Source organism: Eptatretus burgeri, chromosome 15 (genome assembly GCF_056783735.1).
Source record: "Eptatretus burgeri isolate ZD-2024b chromosome 15, Ebu_testis_v1, whole genome shotgun sequence".
NCBI lineage: Eukaryota > Metazoa > Chordata > Myxini > Myxiniformes > Myxinidae > Eptatretus > Eptatretus burgeri.
Window position 1 is genome coordinate 58,203,130 of NC_140975.1, and position 14,393 is coordinate 58,217,522.

At 43.8% G+C, this 14,393-nt stretch overlaps 1 protein-coding gene across 6 annotated transcripts in view; it reads right to left on the reverse strand.

Moving 5' to 3' along the window:
- The window catches only part of ANAPC1 (anaphase promoting complex subunit 1), a 125,236-nt gene extending 114,445 nt beyond the window's left edge, over positions 1-10,791 (reverse strand). For 3 of the 6 annotated variants that reach the window (XM_085856168.1, XM_085856170.1, XM_085856164.1), the window contains exon 1: positions 6,785-6,983. The gene's annotated coding sequence lies outside the window, so the exon portion shown is untranslated. Of the gene's footprint in view, positions 1-6,784; positions 6,984-7,048; positions 7,161-10,706 lie in introns of those variants that run through there. The other 3 variants (XM_085856165.1, XM_085856166.1, XM_085856167.1) reach the window with 3 other exon arrangements.
- Positions 10,792-14,393: the final 3,602 nt, after the last annotated feature.

A 14,393-nucleotide genomic window follows, 5' to 3' on the forward strand; every position in this document is an offset into this window, starting at 1 on the left:
GGGATCCAAGGATCCTGAGTTCAAATCCCACTCAGCTGTTGAATCAACACCAGGTGGGGTTGACTCTGCCTGTCATCCTTCCAAGGTTGGTAAAATGAGTACCAGATTGCTGGTATCCTGTGTCGGAGTTGTGACCCGTCCAGGATTGTACCCAATAGCCAAGGAGAGTGCTTCGGCAGCACCAACGCTCTGCACAGAGTGTGGTCCCAATGGATGGATGGATGGATGGATGGATGGATGGATAAAAGACACAAACAAGAGGTATGAAGAATTAATGTGACGTGATCGATAGGGTGGTGCAATCGACACTGCATTAACGGTGGTAAAATGGCAGTAAATTCTGGAATCTATTTAAACGACTTTCACATCTATATTTTGCGAGAATTGAATTATATACAGTAATTCCCCGTTTATTGCGGGGGTTACATTCCAACCCCCCCCCGTGAGAAGTGAAAATCCGCGATGAATGGATGCCTCCCCAAAAAAAAATTGACTCGTCTGGTCTGGTCGGCTTGGCAATGATCGGCTTTGAGGTGCCGGAGATCGACTTGTCTGGTCTGGTCGGTTTGGCTGTGCCCGTCCAACCACGGCAAACCTTATTCCTTCCCGAAGCATATATCGAGCACTTTAACCTTCTCCTGGAGCATCAGGACCTTCCTCTGGCACTTCGGTTCCTTGCCAGAAGCCTTAGAAGGTGCAGGGCGTTTGGGCGGCATCGGAGGGTTTGGAGAAAAAATTTAGAAAATATTCGAAGTTCACAAGCGAAACTTTGTCTCGTGGGTTGTGTGACTGGTCGAGCACCACGCGTGATAATTTATTGCTTAAATAATTTATATTTTATATATTATTACCGCGATGTACCGGGGGAATCCGCGGAAAAAAATTAGTTAGGTTCCAAGGGAAAACCCGCGATGAACCGGGGGCGCGATAGGTGAACCGCGATATAGCGGGGGATTTCTGTACTTGAACATTGTCAACACAAATCACATTATTGTCACTTGCAAAACCCTTCCGTATAGCAGTACTTGGACATGTTAAATAAGGTGGTGTACAAGGGTTTCTGTGAAAGAATTCCTTGGCTGAGTTAACCTCAGGGGAAGCATACATGGGAGACCAGTCCTGAAGAGATGGCTGCTGACAGTCCCTGTCAATCTGCATGAGTGAAATGCCAGACACACTGGCGTTGAGGCAGCTCTCTGAGAACAGCCAGATGTTGACATTCACAAACATATGAGCAGATGAACTAAATGGAGCAGAGGAAGAACAGGAGATATTTGTGGGAGAGTTTGTCATCACCAAGTCGAGAAGTGAGGATTTGCCATTGGGAGAAATCCAGGTGGGAAAGTTCATACATCGAGTCAGTCCCGTGGAGTCACAGAAGTCCTTTGCTGAAGAGCCAAGTGCGTGAGAGAGACGTACCAACACCCAGCCAATTTGCATGATGACAATTGTAATCACCACATAGGAGGAAGAGAGTTGGGATGAGTGGATAAACGTTTGTCCATGTTGTCTGAGCGAGATATAGATGGAGTCGTCTCTGTTTGGAGGATGGTACAACACACACACACACACACAAATAAGAGGTGGGAGCGGGGAAGTCACAGCTAGAGGTACACCTGGGTGTTGAGAGGTGCAAGTTCAGTACAAGGGCAGTGAGAAACTGAATTGTTGTTCCACCACCGAGGCGTGGTTCAGGCCTATCAAATCGGAGGACATAATAACTGTGGAGACACTAAGGACTTGGGGACATCCTGTGGGAAGAAGGATTCTGTTAAACAGATGATGTCTGGTTTATCGGCAGCAGCCTGGATTGAAAGACCTGTCAGATTAGAGCTGAGACCTCGGATGTTTGAGTGCACACAGTTAAATATAAGGGGGGGAGAGGAGGGATTGGGATTGTGCAGAATTTTGGGGGGAGGAGGCTTTGTGGGGAGAGGGGTGGGATGTGGGGGGAACGTTCAAGCGTGCATGAGAACGTTTGAGCGTGCGTGAGGGGTGCGGAGGAACGTTTTAGCGTGCGTGAAGGATGTGCGGGCGAACGTTTGAGCATGCGTGAAGGATGTGTGGGAACGTTTGTGTGTGCCATAGGTGTGGGGGAAGGTTTGTGTGTGGGGTGAGGGGGAAAATCAATCATAATACCATAATGTGGTACTATGGAACACACCCCAGTACTCATAAGGTTAACATCAGCAAGAAATATATTTAAACAAGTGAACCTAATGAAGGTCCATTAAAATCATCTTTACTATAACAAATGTGTGCATACTGTGCGTGAAACCAGGAATACTGGACATGAAACCAGGAACACTGGGCATGAAACCAGGAACACTGGGCATGAAACCAGGAACACTGGGCATGAAACCAGGAACACTGGGCATGAAACCAGGAACACTGGGCATGAAACCAGGAACACTGGGCATGAAACCAGGAACACTGGGCATGAAACCAGGAACACTGGGCATGAAACCAGGAACACTGCGCTTGAAACCAGGAATACTGCGCATGAAACCAGAAACACTGCGCATGAAACCAGGAACACTGTGCATGAAACCAGGAACACTGTGCATGAAACCAGGAACACTGTGCATGAAACCAGGAACACTGTGCATGAAACCAGGAACACTGTGCATGAAACCAGGAACACTGTGCATGAAACCAGGAACACTGTGCATGAAACCAGGAACACTGTGCATGAAACCAGGAACACTGTGCATGAAACCAGGAACACTGTGCGTGAAACCAGGAACACTGTGCGTGAAACCAGGAACACTGTGCGTGAAACCAGGAACACTGGGCGTGAAACCAGGAACACTGTGCGTGAAACCAGGAACACTGTGCGTGAAACCAGGAACACTGTGCGTGAAACCAGGAACACTGGGCGTGAAACCAGGAACACTGCGCGTGAAACCAGGAACACTGCGCGTGAAACCAGGAACACTGCGCGTGAAACCAGGAACACTGCGCGTGAAACCAGGAACACTGCGCGTGAAACCAGGAACACTGCGCGTGAAACCAGGAACACTGCGCGTGAAACCAGGAACACTGCGCGTGAAACCAGGAACACTGCGCGTGAAACCAGGAACACTGCGCGTGAAACCAGGAACACTGCGCGTGAAACCAGGAACACTGCGCGTGAAACCAGGAACACTGCGCGTGAAACCAGGAACACTGGGCGTGAAACCAGGAACACTGGGCGTGAAACCAGGAACACTGGGCGTGAAACCAGGAACACTGGGCGTGAAACCAGGAACACTGGGCGTGAAACCAGGAACACTGGACGTGAAACCAGGAACACTGGACGTGAAACCAGGAACACTGGACATGAAACCAGGAACACTGGACATGAAACCAGGAACACTGGACATGAAACCAGGAACACTGTGCGTGAAACCAGGAACACTGTACGTGAAACCAGGAATACTGTGCGTGAAACCAGGAACACTGGGCATGAAACCAGGAACACTGGACATGAAACCAGGAACACTGTGCATGAAACCAGGAACACTGTGCATGAAACCAGGAACACTGTGCATGAAACCAGGAACACTGGACATGAAACCAGGAACACTGGACATGAAACCAGGAACACTGGGCATGAAACCAGGAACACTGGGCATGAAACCAGGAACACTGGGCATGAAACCAGGAACACTGGGCATGAAACCAGGAACACTGGGCATGAAACCAGGAACACTGGGCATGAAACCAGGAACACTGGGCATGAAACCAGGAACACTGGGCATGAAACCAGGAACACTGGGCATGAAACCAGGAACACTGGGCATGAAACCAGGAACACTGCACATGAAACCAGGAACACTGCACATGAAACCAGGAACACTGCGCTTGAAACCAGGAATACTGTGCATGAAACCAGGAATACTGTGCATGAAACCAGGAACACTGTGCATGAAACCAGGAACACTGTGCGTGAAACCAGGAACACTGGGCGTGAAACCAGGAACACTGGGCGTGAAACCAGGAACACTGCGCGTGAAACCAGGAACACTGCGCGTGAAACCAGGAACACTGCGCATGAAACCAGGAACACTGCGCATGAAACCAGGAACACTGCGCATGAAACCAGGAACACTGCGCATGAAACCAGGAACACTGCGCATGAAACCAGGAACACTGCACATGAAACCAGGAACACTGGGCATGAAACCAGGAACACTGTGCATGAAACCCGGAACACTGCGCATGAAACCAGGAATACTGTGCATGAAACCAGGAATACTGTGCATGAAACCAGGAACACTGCGCTTGAAACCAGGAACACTGGACATGAAACCAGGAACACTGTGCATGAAACCAGGAATACTGTGCATGAAACCAGGAACACTGTGCATGAAACCAGGAACACTGTGCGTGAAACCAGGAACACTGTGCGTGAAACCAGGAATACTGTGCGTGAAACCAGGAACACTGTGCGTGAAACCAGGAACACTGCGCGTGAAACCAGGAACACTGCGCGTGAAACCAGGAACACTGCGCGTGAAACCAGGAACACTGCGCGTGAAACCAGGAACACTGCGCGTGAAACCAGGAACACTGCGCGTGAAACCAGGAACACTGCGCGTGAAACCAGGAACACTGCGCGTGAAACCAGGAACACTGCGCGTGAAACCAGGAACACTGCGCGTGAAACCAGGAACACTGCGCGTGAAACCAGGAACACTGCGCGTGAAACCAGGAACACTGCGCGTGAAACCAGGAACACTGCGCGTGAAACCAGGAACACTGCGCGTGAAACCAGGAACACTGGGCGTGAAACCAGGAACACTGGGCGTGAAACCAGGAACACTGGACGTGAAACCAGGAACACTGGACATGAAACCAGGAACCCTGTGCATGAAACCAGGAACACTGTACGTGAAACCAGGAATACTGTGCGTGAAACCAGGAACACTGGGCATGAAACCAGGAACACTGGGCATGAAACCAGGAACACTGTGCATGAAACCAGGAACACTGTGCATGAAACCAGGAACACTGGACATGAAACCAGGAACACTGGGCATGAAACCAGGAACACTGGGCATGAAACCAGGAACACTGGGCATGAAACCAGGAACACTGGGCATGAAACCAGGAACACTGGGCATGAAACCAGGAACACTGGGCATGAAACCAGGAACACTGCACATGAAACCAGGAACACTGCACATGAAACCAGGAACACTGCACATGAAACCAGGAACACTGTGCTTGAAACCAGGAATACTGTGCATGAAACCAGGAACACTGTGCATGAAACCAGGAATACTGTGCATGAAACCAGGAACACTGTGCATGAAACCAGGAATACTGTGCATGAAACCAGGAACACTGGGCATGAAACCAGGAACACTGCGCGTGAAACCAGGAACACTGCGCATGAAACCAGGAACACTGCGCATGAAACCAGGAACACTGCGCATGAAACCAGGAACACTGCGCATGAAACCAGGAACACTGCGCATGAAACCAGGAACACTGGGCATGAAACCAGGAACACTGGGCATGAAACCAGGAACACTGCGCATGAAACCAGGAACACTGTGCATGAAACCCGGAACACTGCGCATGAAACCAGGAACACTGTGCATGAAACCCGGAACACTGCGCATGAAACCAGGAATACTGTGCATGAAACCAGGAACACTGGGCATGAAACCAGGAACACTGCGCTTGAAACCAGGAACACTGGACATGAAACCAGGAACACTGTGCATGAAACCAGGAATACTGTGCATGAAACCAGGAACACTGCGCATGAAACCAGGAACACTGGGCATGAAACCAGGAACACTGCGCGTGAAACCAGGAACACTGCGCATGAAACCAGGAACACTGCGCTGAAACCAGGAACACTGCGCATGAAACCAGGAACACTGCGCATGAAACCAGGAACACTGCGCATGAAACCAGGAACACTGCGCATGAAACCAGGAACACTGCGCATGAAACCAGGAACACTGCGCATGAAACCAGGAACACTGTGCATGAAACCCGGAACACTGCGCATGAAACCAGGAATACTGTGCATGAAACCAGGAACACTGCGCTTGAAACCAGGAACACTGGACATGAAACCAGGAACACTGTGCATGAAACCAGGAATACTGTGCATGAAACCAGGAATACTGTGCATGAAACCAGGAATACTGTGCATGAAACCAGGAATACTGTGCATGAAACCAGGAACACTGTGCATGAAACCAGGAATACTGGGCATGAAACCAGGAACACTGTGCATGAAACCAGGAACACTGGGCATGAAACCAGGAATACTGGGCATGAAACCAGGAACACTGTGCATGAAACCAGGAATACTGGACATGAAACCAGGAATACTGGACATGAAACCAGGAATACTGGACATGAAACCAGGAATACTGGACATGAAACCAGGAATACTGGACATGAAACCAGGAATACTGTGCATGAAACCAGGAATACTGTGCATGAAACTAGGAACACTGTGCATGAAACCAGGAATACTGTGCATGAAACCAGGAACACTGTGCATGAAACCAGGAATACTGGGCATGAAACCAGGAACACTGGGCATGAAACCAGGAACACTGTGCATGAAACCAGGAACACTGTGCATGAAACCAGGAATACTGGGCATGAAACCAGGAACACTGGGCATGAAACCAGGAACACTGTGCATGAAACCAGGAATACTGGGCATGAAACCAGGAACACTGTGCATGAAACCAGGAATACTGGACATGAAACCAGGAATACTGGACATGAAACCAGGAATACTGGACATGAAACCAGGAATACTGACCTTCGTTCCAACTGAACACCGGCGCCAAAACCCCAAACCTGCAAAGGAGCAAACGACTAACGACTCCTTAAACACAGCATCTCCTGTCACCTCCTAAGAAAGAAATAACGATAATTTTATTGCTCGGTTATGAACAAGGTTGGTGGTTGACAATAAATAAGACCACGTGACAATGCATGTGGAGTCGGTTGAAAGTTCGATAAAAAAAAAATCTTGAGTTTTATCAGGAATAAACGGAAGATCCCGAAATATTCAACGGCACACCTTGTTTTGTGGTTATTAACCAAACTCCAGAAACAGCTTGACAACCGCTTTATGTCACAGGCGTTCAAGCGTGTTACTTATACACCGCACAGTACCAGGCAGCATGACACGCACTGGACTCCCTCCGTCCAATAAGACTATCCAATAACTCATCGACTTGTAAATATATTTTTGCTTATTGCCAATAACACGGTGTTCACAGGTACTTGTAAGTTCTTGTAGGTCGAAATATTGGGAAGAAAGCGAACTGAAAAACTCGGAATCACATTACAGTGTTGCTGCCGCGAACTATACCATCATGGACGACACATCATGGACGGCATATCGTCCAACGTCATCGCAAAGCGCACAAACAGGGATAATAATCGAGTAGCTGTCAATATTAAATATATATTTCTCCAATCTCAACGACATCTCCGACTCACGTTTCGACCGCTCGCCAAGCGGCTTAAGCACTCCGTTCGGAATCGTTGATGAGGAACGGCAGGCTTAGCAAGCTGATTCGCAACTGAGCAGTCGCTTGCTAAGCCTGCAGTTTCTTATCAACCGCTTGTTAAGCCGCTTGGCAAGTGAAGCAAGCAGTTCAGGGAGGTGCTTATAGGTGAAATCGCTCATTCGCCTCGAAGCTGTCTAGTTCGAATCCCGACCCAGCTATAAACTGCCATCCTGGTGCTGCACAGGCAGTGATTCAGTAATGGAGATGGTGTGCCATCCTTCGGATGGATGTTCAACTGGAAGTCCCATCTTGCAGAATTAGTGGGTGAACGTTTGAGACCCCCCCTCATCCCACGGTGTCCCTCGTGAAGAGTAGGCGAGCTATCTCCAGCACCTTGAACCAATTACAAATTCCTGCCCTGACGTCCTCCAATGGCGGTGACCTGACCAGGATTTTGTGGCCAAGCAACTGCTTCGGCAGCAACAATGCGCCGCACAGGCCATGGATGGTACATGATGATGATTGACCATCATCACACAATTCGAAGCCCAACAAATTATCATCAATAGGGCCTTTCATAGGTTCAGGCAGCACATGGTGGTGGAAATTGGTAAAAAGAAAACTCGTCACATCAATAGCAAAGCCGTCCAAGGACAGCTATTTCACCCTTTTTGGGATATAAGCTTGCAGAATGATGCTGGTTCTCCGTGAATGATGAGCCAAAGATGTGAGGAGGTGCAAACTGGAGAGGCAAAGCAGCAGGTAGAAGTCTTGTGGTCAAACTGGCTGCAATGGGTTTGCCTATGTATATGCAATTGGTTAATTATATGGATGTAACCAGAGAGTTGGTGTCAAAGCCACCCAATGCTCGCCTGTTTATACATTTATCGTTTTTAAAAGACTAGTCTAATAATATTTTTAATACAGCATTGCAGTAAAGTCTGATCCAAATAATTTTAAAGCAATATATGTATTTGCATATTGTAATCAGTAAAAAATAGTGTGGTAGATAAAAACATTAGAAAGGAAAAAACTTTAACATTGATGTGCTACAAAAAAGTTAAGTTCAAAACAGGTCAAACATTTTTAAAAAATTGAAATAATTTGTTAATTCTAACTTCACGACATCAATAGTATACCCCAAAGGAACCTCCATGCCAAATATCAGCATCCTAGTCCACATATTAAATGAATGGCAAGCTTCTAAACAACTTGCACCAAAAACTTTAACGTTGATGTGTTACAAAAAAGTTAAGTTCAAAACAGGTAAAAAAATTAAAAAACAAATTGAAATCATTTGTTAATTCCAACTACACTACACCAATACTATACCCCAAAGGAACCTCCATGCCAAATATCAGCATACCAGTACACATATTAAATGAATGGCAAGCTTCTAAAAAATATCTTGCACCAAAAACTTTAACATTGATGTGCTACAAAAAAAGTTAAGTTCAAAACAGGTCAAAAATTTAAAGCATTTGAAATTATTTTTTTTTAATTTCAACTTCACTACACCAATAGTATACCCCAAAGGAACCTCCATGCCAAATATCAGCATCCTAGTCCACATATTGAATGAATGGCAAGCTTCTAAACAACTTGCACCAAAAACTTTAACGTTGATGTGCTACAAAAAAGTTAAGTTCAAAACAGGTCAAAAATTAAAAAAAATTGAAATTATTTTATAATATCAACTTCACTACACCAATAGTATACCCCAAAGGAACATCCATGCCAAATATCAGCATCCTAGTCCACATATTAAATGAATGGCAAGCTTCTAAACAACTTGCACCAAAAACTTTAACGTTGATGTGCTACAAAAAAGTTAAGTTCAAAACAGGTCAAAAATTTAAAGCATTTGAAATTATTTTTTAATTTCAACTTCACTACATCAATAATATACCCCAAAGGAACCTCCATGCCAAATGTCAGCATCCTAGTACACATATTACATGAATGGCAAGCTTCTAAACAACTTGCACCAAAAACTTTAACATTTTCACGCTCACGCTCATGCCGGGGGTCTCGCTATAGCTCTCTGTTTTTCGAACAGGCGAGCTAAAAACCGAAATAATCTCTGCCTGATATGGCAATCATCAAGAAGCGTGTTGTGGGATTGTTGATTGTTTAGCTGAGCTGCCATTTTAGAAAAGATCAGCTGAATATACACAAAGTGATCAATAGTAGATACAGATGACCTAAAGTGCTGGGTGAACCTGACCCCATGCTTAAATTATTTAATAGCATCATGAAAAGAGAATCATAATATAATCGTGAAAACCTTTACTTTTTGTGCAAAGTTTCATATGTAAAACAAGGATCGTTTGGCCAATTAATTATCAACCATTTCCATACTCTAACCGACAGGGGGCACTGCATCGGCAGCACTGCCATGCCCCCAGCAATGATACAAACCAGCAGTCGCATGCTGCACACAAAATAGATGATTTTGACCGGCTGAAGCATTAGTATCAAACGTCCTAAAGATTTGATTCAAGCTTCCGCAGCATGTTTCGAAAAGAGTGGCCCACTCTGGACCAGTAGGCCGACTGCAGGCAAACTAAATCTCTGGCTTCGTTGAGGGGTGCCTCACCACCGTCATCATGCAATGGAGAATTAAGTGACCCATCCAGGGTCAATACATAGCAATGGACACATTCATTATATCTGACATGGTGCTCTGATGCCCTCCAACTCCAGCTAGGTATTGAGCAACAACTATCATCATGATCATGATCATCATCATCAACATCAGCAATCATCATTGTGAACCTCTGGCTTAACAGCATCCTTTCAATGGACAACACACAAACATTGATACCTCAACATGCCTGCAGAACACCAGGGTGAGAACTCATAGCTGTGTCAAGATTCAAACCTAGCCGAGCGTACATGCCCTTGTCAAAAAACAGGGGAAAAATACATTCAAAAATGTATATATATATATATATATATATATATATATATATATATATATATATATATATATATATATATATATTTCCTATTTTTCTCAAAATCTATATTTTTTTACATGGCCAGTTTTGTAACAAAGAAAACAGACAAAAAGAAAAAAAATAGCAACAAATTTGGTGTAAAACAAGCAAAGATCACAAAAATCATTTCATTTCATATGCAGCCTGTGGCTGCTGGTTGCATCATTTTCTGGAAGCACGGCTAATGCAGTGCACCTGTTATCAGTAAGCTGGTACTCACTTTGTCAACTTCGGAAGGATGATAGGTCTGAGTCAATCCACCTGGTGTCGTTTCAACGGCCTGATAGGCTCAAACTCAAGACCCTGAGATCTCAAGACAGCCACCTGAACTGTAAAGGCGTTAAGCCAACACCAAGCTTACGAAATCGTGAAAAAAGCAACAAATTTGGTGTAAAAACAACAAGCACAGTTCAGGAAAATAGTGAAAAAAAAACCTAGTACAGAAAAAGAGTTCTAAAATAGCAACAAACTTGTGAGAAAAAAACAAAGTATCAAAAAAATAGTGAAAGAATAGCGCTGCAACCAACCAACCATCCATCCATCCATTGGGACCATACTCTGTGCAGAGCGTTGGTGCTCCCTAAGCAGTCTCCTTGGCTGGTGGTCACAATCCTGGACGGGTCACCACTCTGTCACAGGATACTAGCAAGCTGGTACTCATTTTGCCAACCTCGAAAGGATGACAGGCAGAGTCAACCCCACCTGGTAATAATTGAACAACCGAGTGAGATTATGAACTCAGGATCCTAGGATCCCAAGCCCACTACCCTAACAATTAAGCCAACACCAGGCATGCTGCAACCATCAAAGTACCCAAAATAGTAACAAAATAAATAAATAAATAGAAAATGAAAATCTACGTTTTTTGCCATTTTTTTGGAAAAAAGAAAGAAAGAAGTTTTTAAAGGGCTGAAATACCAAAATACAATAAACCAGAGAGTTGGTGTCAAAGCCACCCAACGCTCGCCTGTTTATACATTAATCGTTTTTATTAAAAGACTAGTCCAATAATATATTTTTATTAAGCATTGCAGTGAAGTCTGATCCAAATAATTTTAAAGCAATATATGTATTTTTATATTGTAATCAGTAAACGAGTACACATATTAAATGTATGGCAAGCGTCTAGTATAAACAGGCGAGCGTTGGGTGGCTTTGACACCATCTTAGGTTGAAATTTAATTTTTTTATCATTTGTTAATTTCAACTTCACTATACCAATAGTATAGCTCAAAGGAACCTCCATGCCAAATATCAGCATCCCAGTACACATATTAAATGAATGGCAAGCTTCTAAAAATATCTTGCACCAAAACTTTAAGATTGATGTGCTACAAAAAAGTTAAGTTCAAAACAGGTCAAAAATTTAAAACATTTGAAATTATTTTTTAATTTCAACTTCACTACATCAATAGTATACCCCAAAGGAACATCCATGCCAAATATCAGCATACCAGTACACATATTAAATGAATGGCAAGCTTCTAAAAAATATCTTGCACCAAAAACTTTAACATTGATGTGCTACAAAAAAAGTTAAGTTCAAAACAGGTCAAAAATTTAAAGCATTTGAAATTATTTTTTTTAATTTCAACTTCACTACACCAATAGTATACCCCTAAGGAACCTCCGTGCCAAATATCAGCATCCCAGTACACATATTAAATGAATGGCAAGCTTCTAAATAACTTGCACCAAAAACTTTAATGTTGATGTGCTACAAAAAAGTTAAGTTCAAAACAGGTCAAAAATTTAAAACATTTGAAATTATTTTTTATTTTCAACTTCACTACATCAATAATATACCCCAAAGGAACCTCCATGCCAAATATCAGCATCCTAATCCACATATTAAATGAATGGGAAGCTTCTAAATAACTTGCACCAAAAACTTTAATGTTGATGTGCTACAAAAAAGTTAAGTTCAAAACAGGTCAAAAATTTAAAACATTTGAAATTATTTTTTATTTTCAACTTCACTACATCAATAATATTCCCCAAAGGAACCTCCATGCCAAATATCAGCATCCTAATCCACATATTAAATGAATGGGAAGCTTCTAAATAACTTGCACCAAAAACTTTAATGTTGATGTGCTACAAAAAAGTTAAGTTCAAAACAGGTCAAAAATTTAAAACATTTGAAATTATTTTTTATTTTCAACTTCACTACATCAATAATATACCCCAAAGGAACCTCCATGCCAAATATCAGCATCCTAATCCACATATTAAATGAATGGCAAGCTTCTAAATAACTTGCACCAAAAACTTTAACATTTTCACGCTCACGCTCACGCCGGGGTATCGCTATAGTTCTCTGTTCTTCGAACAGGCGAGCTAAAATAGCCAAAAAAAATAGGGGGGAATTTTTAATTTATTTTGTCCTTGCTGCAAAACGACTCGGGGTTTATACCTCGAAAGTCTAAAGTATCCTGCTCCGCCACCACAAACCATAAACAACACTTTAATGTCCTTGTATTTAATCAATTAGTGTGTGAGATTGTTTTTGTTTGAGACAGTCAAGACCCTCTTTCTCTAACCTGCCTTAGCCTTTTAATACATGATGATTTTTGATCACTGGAACGATGCTAAAAGATTGCTGATGTAACATTTTTTTTGTCAAACAGTAAAGGTAAAGCAATCATGTCTCCATGCTATTATTCCCTTGGATAAACACTATAACAACAGGTATGGTGTATTCAAGTGACGTCACGCATCAACTGGTTCACATTGCTATGTACAGCGGACTCTATTTCATTAGCAGATGTTTTGGAGGTTTTGTTTCACCCTTTATTTAAATTGACAACGTATCCATTTCGGATATGGTTCATAAAAAGTTTAAATGCTTCCTTTGTCTCTCATGTGGCCTGCCCTGGAGTCTCTTCTTTGTTCCTTCACCATTGTTGCACAGCTAATTCTGTGGATCTCATTTCGTGTTTTCCCCTTGAGGGGGGCTCTTTATTACCTCCAACACCTAAGGTGGATGGAGGTTAAGTTTTCACTCCTGTTTGTCTGTGAGCAGAATAATTCAAAATGTTATGGATTGATTCGGATGAAATTTGGGGGACAGGTTGGGTGTGTGAGAAGGACGAAATGATTCGATTTTGCTGAAGATTCGGATCCGATTGGAGAAATTATTAAGTGCTTCTTCACCATTGAGAGATTGGGCCAAACACGACATATAGCACGAGATTTCAAAAAGTTTTGGACAGATTATGACAAAACTTGGTGGATGAGTTGGTTAGGTGATAACAACAAGCTGATTCGATTTTGGTTCAGGTCCGGATCCAGATACAGCCTATCAGTGGGATACAAAAACGTGACTGCTCAGCCTGGCGGAAGAATGTACTTGTCCTCTTTTCTCCATCCCCTCCCTTGTCTCCTCGTTTGCTCCTTTGTTTTGTTTTACAGGGTGTTGGAGGAACTTGTACATACACTGACAGAGTCTATATGACAGCCTGGTGTTGGCTTGGTGGTTAGGGTGGTGGCTTGGGATCCTAGGGTCCTGAGTTCAAGCCCCATTGGCCACTGAATTAAAATACACCAGGAGGTCGACTCAGCCTGTCATCCTTCTGAGGTTGGCAAAATGAGCACCAGTGTACTGGTAAGGAGGACACAGCGAAATGGCCACGTCCCAACCAATGATGCAACCAGCAGCCACAGGCTGCACTCGATGGAGAGAGTCTATATGAGAACACTAAACAGACTGATAAAATGTTATCCTATATTTTCACTTCCCTTCGCTTGCTTGACTCAATTTTGCTCGACTAGAATGCTTGGTGTTGGCTAAAAGTTAAGATGGCTGTCATAAGATCTCAGGGTCTTGAGTTCGAGCCAATGTAATCCTGTTATAATAACATCAGGTTGGTTGACTCAGCCTGTCATCCTTCTGAAGTTGGCAAGA